We start from the raw sequence: 14,317 nt of genomic DNA, 5'->3' as shown, positions 1-14,317 counted from the left end.
CTCATGCTTTCTGTTTTGAATGAGTGAATTCATCACTTATATAATAAGCCAAACTGAAAGAATAAACAGCAAGATATAGAAAAATAACAGAACATCCTCAAATTGGTTGTGCAAAGTATCTAGCAGAAACCCCCTGACCAGAAGCTATTGGGGTGGTCAGTTGGGGTTCCCAATAGAATCACCAGCAGAGCGGAATGTCCCTCAGGTGAGGCTTCCTGACACAAGAACAAATAGCAGCAAGTAGAGATGACGTCATTAAATCAGGTGCTCACGGCTCCAAGCAAAATCTGCCTGGGGAAGTTGAGGCAGCCAGCTGGAGTTCTGGATTGAGCTTTCTTTCTCAGGATGAGCTTCCTTCCCATGGCTGATCTTCTCTTTTCCACTGTTGCCTATGGCTCACCTTCTAGCTACTGCCAAGGCCAGTATGCCTCTACTCTTGGGCTGGCTTGTTATTTTCTTCCCTCCTGTAGCAGAGATAGGGGTCCCCTCCCTAGAAAAGAGACTTTGGGGGAAACAGAGACAAACATGCATGGGTCTGAATAGAGTGGAGCCACTGAGCATTTTCAGACTTTCAGAGTCACCTTCTTAGTGAGCTCAAACAACAAATGACAATTTACCAAAATAATGTATATCACACGCTGTGACAGCCTGCTGAGGACTGCAGTGTGTATGTGTCTCTGGGGGGGGGGTGCTGGTAGGGCTGGTTTCCTGACCACCAGAGTCACACCTGTCCTACCCTCAATCCTGGAGGACCAGCCTGCCCAGCCTCTCCACTTGGTAGATCCAGGTCTCTCTTCAAGCCTCCTACTCTCTTTGCTGATGTGCAACTGATGCCATAGGGGCTCCCCCCCACCCCCCCACCCCCCACCCCCCTGGCAAGACTGCTGCTTGGTGCGTCCCCACCCCCACATACACATTTCCCCTCTCCCAGCTGGTTTCCAGGGCACCAGCTGCTCTGTCCCTCAGTGGCCAGCATTTCTAAGGCTGTTGAAGTTTCTCCAACTGTGGCTTTTGATTCATTCGAGGTTCACAGACAAGGTAAGGTCCTCTCACTTGGCCGTGACTGCATTTGGACTGGGTGGTTCTTTGCTGTGGAGCTGTGCTGTGCCCTGTGGAACATTCATCTGCTTCCCTACCCTCCACCCAGTGATGCTTTAGCCCTTCCCAGTGGTGACCATTCAGAAAGTGCCTGAGCATTGCCAAGTGTGCCATGAACTGCAAGTTGCTTCTTGTTATAGATGGAGCCATTATCCCAATGCAGACTCCACTTCTGAATAAAAGTGAAGAACCTTTTAAAATCCAATTTTTAACATCATAAAAGATGAATCGGTCATGCTTTTTCTTTTCTTCCTTTTTTGTTTGTTTCTGTTTTTATTTTTTGATATAGGCTTTCACTATATAGCCTTTGATATAATTCACTATCTATACCTGCCTGAACTTGAACTCATCTCAATCCTCCTGCCTCTGTTGTCTTGGGAATGCTAGGATGTCAGGCATAAGATACCATGCCAGGCAAGAAGAGTTTTTATTTCAGTAGTTGGTGGGTGTGTCCTAGACCATGTGATAAATATATTCCGTTTTTCACATCTTTTTTTTTGGCTGTTGTCACAATGTCAGACTTTGAGAAAAATTTCAAAACAGTACACAGAACTTCTTCTGTACAGCCAACCTTCTCTTTCCCCCCATGTTCTTCTCCCTTCTCACACCCCATGCTTCGTTCTTTGACTCTGTCTCTAACATACTGTACTCGAGCAACAAGCATCACAGTTTTCTTGTGACAGTACATGTGTAGGGGGGTCAGGGCGAGCAGGACAATGATTATAATCATTCTCACTGCGGCTCCCAGGTGGCTGTGTCAGCCAAACCTGTGCATCGTTGGTGAGAATGGGTGGAAAGCTCCAGGTTTGGGGAGGCTTTAAAAGCTCACCCAGCCAGTTCTTGAGAATGGATAACTTCTAGTCTCACTGCTGCTCTGTTTCTTGCTTCATTACTGCAGTCAGATCGTAGCTTGTCTTTCTTTCTTTCTTTTCTTTCTTTCTTTCTTTCTTTCTTTCTTTCTTTCTTTCTTTCTTTCTCTTTCTCACAACCATAGCAACCCTAGCTAAAACACCTGGCAATTCTTTACCGTCAGAGCCATTCTCCCAGCCATTCTCCTGAGTTTGCTTTTAAATTCATTTATCAGTGCTACCGAGGTGGCTTGAATAAGAATGGCTCCCATAGGCTCACAGAACTGAATGCTTGCTCCCCAGGAAGAATTAGAAGGTGTGGCCTTACAGGGGTGGGGGGGTGGGGTGAGAACTTAAAGTTTCAAGAGCCCAAGCCAGGCCCACTGGCTCTCTCTTCCTGCCGCCTTTGGATCCAGATGTAGAACTCTCAGCTACAATGTCTGCCTGCATGCTGCCATGCTCCCCGCCATGAGGATAAGGGACTAAACCTCTGAAACCCTAAGCAAGCTTCAAATGAGTGCTTTTTTTTTTTTTTTTTAAAGAGTTGCCATGGTCACTGTGTCTCTTCACAGCAATAGAACACCAAGTGAGACAAATACTAAAAAACCTGAACAAGGGAACCTGATAGGATATTGTATTTGAGTTTCCACCTCAAGTCCTAGGACCCACAGTGACTTGAAGGGCATTTGAACCACCACTGTCTTGCTCTTAGACACTCATGAATCAAGAGCCGGGGCCAGAGCTGATGCCAGGGAGCTGGACAGCTGAGAGTCTGGCCATGAGCTCCCTAGATCCTATGCAGGCACTGCAGGGTCCCCTCTGCACAGGAATCTGTAGCCTCTTGGAAGCAGGGAGGTGTCTGTTTCCTTGCATGCTGCTATCACCTCAGCGACTCTGGCTGCCAGCTCTGTGCGCCCTTCCACTGTGCTGGTGAGCATGAAGTCCTGCCAGCAGGTGCCATTGGTGGCTGTGGTAAACTCTGAGGTTCATGCCTTGGACTGAGCTCTCAAATACAGCCAAAATACTGATTACTTTATATGCTCACTGTTAAATTTTCAATCAGGGTCAAGCAGCTGAAGTGCTTATTTAACATATCAAAGCAGACCTGGCCTCCAGGTTCTCCCAGCATCCCTCAGTCCCTACTTGTCCCAGGGTAAGGCTGGCATCCCCTGCCCACCTGACCTCTTCATCCCAGGGACTGGGCTGCCCTTTCCCCAGAGGCTCTTCCCTAGTAATGCAGACATTTTAGTCACACACCTTCCTTTTGTACCTTTGGCCTCCTGGCTGCTGTGCTTGGTCCCCCTCCCTCCCTCCCCCCTCCCCACATGGTTCAGCATCATGACCATTCTGGACTCTCCCAGACTCATCTGCCTCTGGCTATGCTCTCCCTCATATCTATAATAAACTGTCTCCTTCACCATACCTAGGAGCAGCCATGACCTTTTCTTTTTATTTCTTTTTTTCCACTCACTTCTTAGCTTGGTGATTAAAGGGTTGTGTCTCCAACCAGGATGTCATTTCTTATTCCTGTAACTCTAGGCTGTGTGGACAGTGAAGTTTTGATAGCTTTCAGAGTAGAAGAGTCCTGCAAACAGTGGTGTGCTGGATTAAAACTCTCAGTTGGGGCCATGCCTTTTCGGCCCTTACATGGAAGAGTGAGCCTCCTTGGATGACAGATTCTCACAATCCAAGTGTGAAAATTGAGTCCAACAATGAAAGGCAAAAGAGCTGCTTTGTTCTCTGCCTATCTGGCCAGTCACCAGGGGCCACTGACAACTTCCCGAGGACCCAGCAGGAGGAGAGGCTGTAGGCAGGGAGCCACTAGAGCAGGCCTGCCAGTCTCTGCCTTGGGTATCTGAATACACTGACCTGCTCGCCCTAGGAGATTGTAGAGTTTGGACTGGCTCTCACCACTGTCACAAGAAGCTGGGCTTCGGGCCTTGAGGGTTGGGCCATTTGGGAGTGGAGCAGAGAGGGCTCAGGAACTGCAGGCAAACAGACACTGCCCCCGGTGTGTTGGCACTTGAAAGTGAAGTCCACCCTGACTGAACCGCATCTGCGCAATCTCCATGGCTAGAGCAGAAAACATGCCCGTGCCTCTGGGCTATTGGGATATCTGTGGGGTGAGTGGAAGGTTGGGCTGCTACGTGGAAAGGGCTCTTGGTTGGGACACAGTGAAGGGTTAGGCCTGGTTCCAGGAGATAGATTCTCTTCAGTGTGTTCTAGCATCTTCTGCCAGTCCCTGTTAGGAGGTCCTGTTCTCCTGTTAGGTATAGAGACAGAGGCTTTCCCGGAGGAGGTGAAATCACACATTGGGGCTCTCACTGACTATGACTTTTGTTACCTGCCATCTCTCACAGCTGGGTCACGCCATCTGCCTGTTCCTGGAGTACACAGAAACAAGCTATGAAGAGAAGAGATACTCCATGGAGGGATGGTAATGACCTTCTTCTGTTCAGACCCTTCCCCAGCTTCTGTGCGTTGGTGCCCAGCAACTTCTGCCCTGGTTCCTGGCTTCTCAGCTCGGTGGCCCTCCTCCAGATGAACCCAGGGCTGGTCCCTCCTAGAAACCTCCTTGAGGTTTATTATTTTATTTGTTTATTATTATTTACAATAAAATTATTATTATTATTATTATTATTATTATTATTATTATTATTATTATTATTATTTTCAATAAATAACCAGTGAAGCACTGGCTCCCTGTCCACCTGCAGTTGTGTGGGGCTTGCTCAGTACTCGCCCATACCTTTTGCATGTACCCTAGTTGTGTAGGGCCTACAGCTTTGGAAGGGATATTCACTTGTACAACCTTGGGGTGTGAGATTGGATGACTCAGATCACAGATCCCCTACTTCAGGAGGACTTGCTCTGACGTTTTAGTAGGATCTTAGGGGTGAGGGAAGACTGTACAAGGAGAGATCTTTTTACATAATTTTGTTCACTGCAGCTCCTGATTATGACCGAAGCCAGTGGCTGAGTGATAAATTCAAGCTGGCCCCAGACTTTCCCGATGTAGGTGCACAGAAGGGGAGGTTTTGGGGAAGGCATGATGCTCTCACCTCATTTGCTTACCTGGCCGAGGGAGTATGGAATCGGTGTTTCTGTTCTCCTTCTCCCACTCCTGGTGCAGTGTTTCTGTGATGGGCTGTGTCCCAGCTTCTCCATTCAGTGTGCACTGTGCTCATGGAGGGCTTTCCACGGCAGGCACACTGGGTACCAGGCCCCATGTCTGTCCTCACCCAGGAAAGGTATGGAAGGGGCCTCATATCCCATCTCACTGTCTCTTCTTGTCCTTCCAGCTGCCTTATTTAATTGATGGGTCACACAAAATCACCCAGAGCAACGCCATCCTGTGTTACCTTGGCTGCAAGCACAACCTGTGTGAGTTGGGCTGCCTGCATGATGGGTGGTGGTGGTGGTCATCTCCCTGGTCTTGGCTGGGGTGGGACAGGATGCTGAGGGTAAGTGTGTTTGTGTGTGCGCGTGCGTGCTGCAGGTGGGGAGACAGAGGAGGAGAGGATTCATGTGGACATTGTGGAGAACCAGGTTATGGACACCCACATGCAGTTGGCCATGCTCTGCTACAGCCCTGACTTTTGTGAGTCCTCACTGTGTGGGTCAGGGGTTTACAGGAGGAGCTAAAGGCTTCTGTTCATACCCACACTTGTTCTATTTGGTATTTGGACTCATCCATTCTGATTCTCCAAGCTTTCTTATTCAAGCAACACGTTTATCTTCCTAACCCACAAATCTTATTAATAAACACTGTGCATCAATGCCTGGAAATATTTGCCCATGGTTGGGCCTTTGGTTTCTGTATCATAAATTCACATATTCAGAATTCTCCCCAACTTTGAACCTGACCACCGCCGTGTACTATCTTGCCTAGTTGGTCACACACCATCTGTTCGCTCCTCGAACACACAAATTCAAACCGGAAGAAAACAAGTCTAATATATTCAGATCCTACCCAACAGTTTTCCCAGAGCTGTGTCCCCGGTAGAAAAAGCAATGACCAGGACCTCTTCAAATAGGCAGCTCATGGTCCGCCTGAGGACCTTTGTCCCTTTCAACATCAGACACAGGGCAGCTTTGCTCACGCTGCTCAAATATTGACCCAGCTCTTGTGTCACCCTTAGGAATAACTTTGTCTCCTCTCTAGAGAACCAGCAATTACTTTGCTTCTCTGGCTCCACTGGACTTCCGGGTGCAGAACGTGGGAGCTACCCAAAAGTAGTCCTGGGTGCAATGCACCATGCCTGGTTTGGATTGTCGGTGGGGACAGATTTGGGGACAGAGTGGCATTCCCATCTTACTTCCAATCTGAGTGAACTCTGCTACCAAGCAGGAGTCCAATAACTACCACAGTGATGCACTCTACAGAAACTTGCACACAGGCGCAGGCACAATATCAGGAAAGAGGCTACTATTCTGCACAGCCCTAGGAGGTCATCCTTTCTCCTGAGCTCCTGAGTTTTCTGCTTTAGGAGAAATGGAAGCCAGAGTTCTTGAAGGGCCTCCCAGCTCAGCTGATGCTCTACTCCGAGTTCCTGGGGAGGCAGCCATGGTTTGCAGGCAACAAGGTAAAGAGGGCAACAGTGACAGTGAGGCAGAGGACTGGCCATTCTTCCCAGGTTACCAGATGGCATCCCACTGACCCTCACTGCCTGCAGCTCACCTTCGCAGATTTCCTTGTCTATGATGTCCTTGACCAGCATCGTGTATTTGAGCCCAAGTGCCTGGATGCATTCTCAAACCTGAAGGACTTCGTGGCCCGCTTTGAGGTGATGCCCTCCTCACCCCCCACCCACCCCCATCCTCTTCCTCTGGGATGTCCTTCCCTTTCCCTTCCCAGGGTGCTTCCCTCATCCTGAGGGTTAAAGGAAGAAAACCAAGGCTCTACTGAGTGCTGGCTTCCTGCCAGGACCCCGTGCTCAGGCTCTTAGACCTGTGGAGTCAATTTGTCATTGCAACAGGCAGGCAACCTGGATAGAATTAGCTGACCCACTGGACATATAAGGAAGCTGAGACTGTGGTGGGGGGCTAAGCTGCTTGCTCAAGGTCACCAGTAGAGGCTGTTCTAGGCCCCTGACTGCCTCTGACTTCTAACAGCAGCTGACCCGAGTCAGCAGGTTTTTCTTTAGTCTCAGGGTCCTAAGTGGGAAGTGGCCAAGACAGTAAAGGTAAGGCTAGGGTTGGCAGGTCTTGCACAAGCTATGTCTTATGCCAAGGAAACTTGCTACAATGTATAGCGTGGTATATACTATTTCTAGGGGGGCGGGGGAGAAATGGCATAAAATCACCAGAGAGCTAAGCAAGCAATGTCGTAAAAGGGAACACAGAATATCTCAAGACCATTGCAATCTGAGCCCACAGTGGCCTTGGGACCGATAACTGTAGCTTTTACAGTGGGTAGAGCTGGATTCTGAGGATCGGAAACCACAGAGCCCCCCAGGTCCTGGCCCCAGACCATTAGCGGCTCTGCCAAGCGCATCCCTGGTCTCAGAAAAGGAGCCGTGTTCCTTCTCAGAACACAAGGTCCTCGGGGAATGCCTTGGGTCAGCACAGCTCCACAGATAGCATCTGGTGTCTCCTTCTGATTTGGAAAGTCAGGCCTATGTAGAGGCCAGGTTTCTTGCCTAGGACCTGTGGTCTGCGGAACATGCCAAGAACTTGTCTGTTCCTGCAAGTTTTAGGCAGGGACAAAGGCACATTGGTGTGCAGGATCAAGACATACTCAGTGGCTACTCCTGATCTGCAGAACGGTGTCTCATTCCTGACTAGGGAAGCAGTGTGACTCAGGGCTGTAGCTGGTTTTCAATTAAGTTCCTATGTGGAGTTCCTGGGAGAGGCTTTTGGCTTGGTTTGTTTTATTGTTTTGTTTATGGAAATGAGGTTTTTAAAGAAAGCCCTTGCTGTCCTGAAACTTGCTCTGTAGACCAGGCTGGCCTCGAACTCAGGGAATCACCCACCTCTGCCTCCCGTGTGCTGGGATTAAAGGCAGGTACCAACCATCACTGCCCAGGTCCATCCCGTGGAAGACTTTTATCTTGAATTCTGTTGGTGGGTGTTCCTGTCTTCGTTCGAATCTCCTGTGCCCCTCGATGAAATGAGGGTCATACTTTAACTTTTATTCAGATTCTCTGGAAATTTCCTCTGTGTGCTCAGCAGGCCCAGCAGGAGATCCTAGGAGTGAGTGAAGCTAAGAACAGTAGCCCCAACAGACTATGAGAAGCATGTGATATTATTGGTTGCCTGGCCCTCACCTCATGGTTAATCACAGGCTATTCAGAGCTATGTGTATTTGGTTTGAAATCAATACGACTTTTTTTTTTTTTCTTTTTTCTACATTCAGGTGTAGGCAGTATTAGTGTAACAACAATCTCATCCTGGAATTTTTTCTCCTTCTCGACTCCCCATAAAAGGATACACCCTCTATTAGTTCTGATCACTCTGGTTCTGGCCCACGTAGAGTGGCCTTGGGAGCGTGCAAGAGCTGGCCTGGCTGGGGAGGAGAGTGTGTGTGGAGTGCAGAGGCCAGTGTTCCGGCACAGATGGGTGTGGCTGTGGCTTGTCGGGGGCTGGTAGCTGTGGCTCTCTACTGATCTTTAGACGTGACCCCTGTATTCTCAGCTGAGGTGTCCTGTAACACACTCTACTGCATCAGAGTTAGAGAGGAGCTTGGTGGGGCTCAGGGAGTTTGTGCTCAGGGCTCAGGTGGAGATGTTTTAGCTTCAGGTGACCAGGTGGGGCTGGCTGCCACTCCTTGCTTTGCTTTCCCCTCAGCCTTCTCCACTTACACTCAGGAGTCACTGAATCCCTGGGTGGGACCTGGGCTCTCTTCCAGGCCACACATGCAAGCCCTTTTGGTTTTTCTGGATCCTTGCTTCTTTTCATTATAGGCATGTCAGTGCAGCCAGGAGTGACAGTGCCCCCTATGGGAGGCAGGAGGGGAGTGCACAGAGAGCAGAGAGGCAGCCACAGAGCTAGGCTGACCCTCTCAGCCATGGGTGAATGAGGTAGTGTCTTAACCTTTGGGTACCTCAGCATCCCTGCTGAAGATGGTGATGGGGGAAAGTGATTTTGCAGGGTGGTTGGGTGGCTTTTCTAAGCCTGGATTTTGAAGCCTCTTGGATGCTTCTAGAGTGGGTTTGTAGACCTGAGGGCCTGCTTTCTCCTTCCTTCTCACTTGCAGGGCCTGGGGAAGATCTCTGCCTATATGAAGACCAACCGCTTCCTCCCAAGCCCTGTGTGCTTGAAGCAGGCCAAATGGGGCAACAAGTAGGGCCCTGCACTGCTGGAACTAGTAGGGAAGATCTATCTGTCAGGGCACCTGTGGTCCAGGACTCTAACCATACTTGGCTCCTGCAACCCTCTGAGTCAGTCAGTCTTCCCCTTCCGTTTCCTTCTCTACCTGGATCATTGTCTCCCCTCTACCCTACCCACTATTTATAGCGAAGCTTCTAGAAATTTGACTCTTAACTTCTTTGGTTCTTTCCTTCTCTTACTCGTTTCTGTCCAGTTCCAACCAGCTGGTCCCGTGCTTTACTTTGAGTGGCTTAACACAGATATACAGACACACAGACAGACAGACACAGACAGACAGACAGACAGACAGACAGACAGACACACACACACACACACACACACACACACACACACACACACAGTTGCCTGAGAGATCAGCCTTGTTCGTTCCCCAGTAAAGTCTGAACTACACTTACTCTGTGTCCTGTCTTGTTGCCAGTGCCTCTAAAGACTTCTGCATTGACTTGGCTGAGTGGTGTTTGCTCTTTGGTTCACAGGAAGAGCTGGGTCTTGAGACTATGATGCAAACTCTCAATTAAGCAGGGTATAAAGTCACATATGGTCCTTGATGTCCTCTGATAATTCTGACATTAGGATTCCTACAGGAGGGTGCTTCCTCTGTGCCAGGGCTCCTCATTTGTCCTGCAGTATGCAATACCTCCACTGGCCATGTGTAGTTGTGAGTTAGGCTTCGAAGAAATGCCGGGCTGACAGGAAGACATGAGCAGGCCCGTAAGCTCCACACATGTCCTTACCCAGACGTCTTTCCTGAATGGAATGTCCAGTTTTCTGAACACTCTTCTTTCTTCTCAAGATGTTTGCCTATAAATATCCCCACTGTTAGTGACCGATCTTGTGGGTTTTCACCCAACTCAACTGTAGGCTCCTTTTAAAGATCCAGACATTGTTGAACTTTTGGTCTCTGGTATGAATGACAGTGCCTGGCAAACTGTCGATGTTCAGGAAATTAAGATTTGCTTTTGTTTGTTTGTTTATTCTTTTTTTTTTTTCAGGGATATTTTTGCCAGTGTTAGGAATTAACACTCTGGAAATAACCAGGGTTCCCCTAGAATGCACAGAATGAGCTACAAAGCTTTGTGCACGTGGAAGTGTTATCTCCAGAATCCTCTATCATCTAAGCAATTAAGAGGCTGCAGCTGCCCCTGAGCCACTGGAGATAGGCAGGGGATACCCTCTGGGCCCAAGTGCAGCAGCGTGTGAGCAGATGTTCTGTGGGTGTTTTGTGTCAGCTCACCCGTGAAAGAGCTGGATGTCCTGGATAAGCATCCTTTGATGGGGGACAGATCATAGATTCTGGCTTTTGCTAAGCACCGCCTGCGGCCTACCTGTAACTTGGGATGGTTGGAGGACAGCCCTGTTGGGTACTGTCCTCATGCCAAGTTTCAGCTCCTGCCTGTTACAGCAGTTAAGAAATAAGCACTCACAGGGAGATGTGAGGCTCACTGAGAAATAAATGACTAATTAAAAGGTAAAGCTTGTAAGATAAGAGTTCACCAAAGAGAAATATTTATTAATCTGGTAAGATCAAAATCATTTTAAAGCCAAACCTTTATTAAACATTAACTTAAACTCAGATGAAATAACAGGAAGAGGGGAATATGATAAAGTTAAGCAAGTAGACACAAATATTAAATGAGAGTAACAATGTGTGTGTGTGTGTGTGTGTGTGTGTGTGTACACATGAGTGCTTGTGCATATGGAAATCAGAGGTTGACAACATCTTGTGTCTTCTACAGTGAGTGGGTTTGACCATGTACCATTGAACGTATTGCACATATGGTGATTGCAACAAAGAGAAGACCAAACAACTCAACCTTGAGCCAAGGGCTAAATGGACTTTTCTTTCTTGAGAAGATGTGCAAGTGTCCACAAGCAGACAAAAAGTTGTTTAAGAATCATTTGTCACTAGAGAAATGTAAAAACAAAATCAGCCTCACACAAATATGGCTAGTCACCGTCAGTAGATAATGAGAAAGTGATTCTGTGGAGTAATTGGAAAGCTTTTGCTTTGTCTCTGGGAATGTGAAATGTTACATCTACTGTGGAAATTAGCCTGTTCCTTATAAAATCATTAATAGAATTACTTATGATGTACCAATTTTTTTCTATGCATATACTCAAAATAACTCAAAATTCACATATGTATGGCACATATATAACACATATGCACATATAATATATGTGTACCATATATAGTGGGTTTAAATAACTATATTGTCTTTTAAAGACAAAATTTCTCTATTTAGCTGCCAAGCTGGCCTGGAATTGCCTAGGTAGCCCAGGCTGGCCAAGACTTGTAATCTTTATTGCCCAAGCCTCCCTTAGGGTTACAGGTGTGTGCAACCATGGCCAGTTCAAACACGTATTTGCATGTCCATGTTCAAAGAAGCATTATTCAGATGAATAAAACATGGATGCAACCATAAATTCATTTACAAATGAATGTAAAAAGAAAATGCTATGTAGAAACACAGAGGAATGTTCTTCAGGATTAAAGAGGAGGGCTATTTTGACCCATGATAAAACTTAGTTCAAACCTGAGCCATTAAAACTGGTCCAAAACAAAAAAACAAAAACCACCACCACCATCCCACCATCACCACCACCACCACCAACAAAACAAAATCCCACAAACATTTTACAATTCTGATTATATTAACTACTTTTTCCATCATTCTGACAAAATACTGGGCAGGACAAACTTAAGGGTGAAAAGATTTATTTAGGCCGATGTTTCACGAAGCTCAGCCAACAGTCCCTTGGCCACACGTGCTTAGGCAGGACAGCATAGTGGTCAGAACATATGGCAGCTGCTGTTTTTCACTTCTTGGCAGAGAAGAGACAGAGTGTGACATGGAGGGTCCCACGGACTGCACATCTGCAAGGAACTCTCCCCAGGCACCCACCTCTTGCGGCTTTGTCTCCTTCTCCTAAATGTGCTACCACCTCCCCAGGTAATGTCACCTACTACTCAAGGGTTCAGAATATGACCCTGCCGGGGATGCTCCATATTTGAGCTATAACATAGGAGGAGGGCAGAAAGTCACAGAGATGGTGGTTTCTGGAGGCTGGAGGCTGGGCGGGGGAAAGGGCAACTGATAAAACCTCCAGTTTTACAAAAAGAGTCACAGAGTCCAGTGGTGACAGCTGCCAACAGTAATGCATGTGGCAATACTGAACTGATACCAGGTCAAATGTGATGTTAACGAATTTGCTACAGTAAATATAGCAAATAAGGAAGAAAACAACGCACAATAGGTGGTTGTACAGTCCCACCCTCAGTTCAGACATTCCCATTACAAGGGCAAACTTTAGATTTGAAATTTTAAGTGTGCCTATTAAAAACAGTGGCAGCGGGGGGTGGGGTGGGGTGGGGGAATCAAAAGCAACTTCACCCTTATATCCTGGAGAAGATAAAATAAAGAAGGCAATTGCAAATAAAAAAAAGATCTCTGGACATTGTGCTCAGAAGGGATTAAAAGCATCCCCTTGAGGAGCCCAGCTGGGCTCAGAATAAGATGTGTACTGCAGATGTGGGCAACAAAACATGGTTTCCCGTAGCTAGACTCCAGCGGGCACCCTCCATTCAATGTCCTCTTGCTCTCTAGAATGGGAGAGCGGACAGGCTTTCTTAACAACAACAACAGCAGCAGCAGCAGCAGCAGCAGCACCACCACCACCACCACCAACCTCTGTGCCTCGGCATTGGCTCTGTTAGTCTGTCACCACTTACATCATTACCCTTTCTTGCCTAGCCTCCAACTGCCCCATTTCTAGTGTGAGTGGGCAAGGATTCAATTCAAAGAGGCATCATCCTAGAAAAACAGTTAATCTCACAGGGAGCATCTCCAGACCGTGGAGACTTTTGGGAGCCTCTTTCTTTAGGCTGCTTTCTCTTTGTTAGGTTTTCTGGTTCAGGAGGAGAAGGGAGGCACGGAGTCTAGTTGGCCTGTAGGCAAGTTTTGCTAAAGACAAACACAACACAGTAGGGTCTGAAGAAAGGTGCTTCAGGCCCTCTAGCGAGGGCAGAGCCTGCTCCTTTAGGATCCCTCGTGAGGGGAGAAGAGAGGAAGGCTGTATCTCAAGGAAGCAGGTCCAAGGTTGGCTGATATCACCTAGACTAAGAAACACTGTTTTCTTGTATCTCTGGTGTAAGCAAGTGTTCAGAAAGGCCTAAGGACAGTTCTGGATAAGGGCTTCTGAAAGAACAAAGGGCCTCGTTAGTACATGATAGGACCGTGGTCACTTGTCTCCTATGCAGTCCTCAATTTAGGGCTTTGCTACGCAGAAGGAGCGGATGATAAGCTTCCTGCCTACTCCCCTGCGCTTAGAATTATGGGAAGGAGAGAAGGAAACCAGGCCAAGGCAGGAAGTTCCCACCAAGCAGATGGGCAGATGGGCATCTGTCAAGGCCGATCACAATTCATTGGCGAGGTGAAGTGTGCTCTACCCAGGCAGAAGATCACCTAGGATGGTGTCATCCTCTGCAACACTGTCCCTTAGCTCAGCCTGTGGGACAGGGGCTGGCTGGCAAGTTGGAGGTAGGGGCAGATGGCTGGTCGGAGGTCATTACTTGAACTTATCAGAGGGAAAATACTGAGCATCAGTCACTGTGTGGGCTACATGTGGCCTGAAAGACATTTTGAAGAAGCAAGCTATGACTACTGTCTCTAGTCAGGTGGTAAGAACCTGCTCAGCCCAGACTTTCTGTGTTGTCACGCCCCCTGCTGGACAGGGCCAGGCAGGGTTTGGATGGTCTACACAGGCTCTTAAGTTTGTTGAATCTACTTAACTTACTACCCAGCTCATTCCATGTGAGGTGGCACCTGTGTCGCCCTACTGCATTAAGCGAGTACTATTATTCAGGATCCATCAATGTTGGGGTGGAGTGGATTCTTCCTAGAGTGGGTCTTCAGCTCTGAGAGAGCAGAGTCTGTGTCTGGAACTCTCTACTATCTGTGCCATGTGCCATGGGCTTTGCTGTAGCTGCTTTGGGTCACCTCTGTGCCTCCGGAATAAACAGGCTCCGTGGATGAGGA

General features: G+C 47.9%; 1 protein-coding gene and 1 pseudogene across 1 annotated transcript in view; both read left to right on the top strand.

Annotated features, from left to right (window-relative positions):
* The window catches only part of LOC127206625 (glutathione S-transferase Mu 2), an 80,796-nt gene that overhangs the window by 22,915 nt on the left and 43,564 nt on the right, over positions 1-14,317 (top strand). The window lies entirely within an intron of this gene.
* LOC127206630 (glutathione S-transferase Mu 6-like) lies at positions 3,825-9,247 on the top strand (annotated as a pseudogene).

Source organism: Acomys russatus, chromosome 23, assembly GCF_903995435.1.
Source record: "Acomys russatus chromosome 23, mAcoRus1.1, whole genome shotgun sequence".
In the NCBI taxonomy this organism is placed as follows: domain Eukaryota; kingdom Metazoa; phylum Chordata; class Mammalia; order Rodentia; family Muridae; genus Acomys; species Acomys russatus.
The sequence above is the reverse complement of the archived record's forward strand: the minus strand, read 5'-3'. Positions and strand labels throughout refer to the sequence as shown.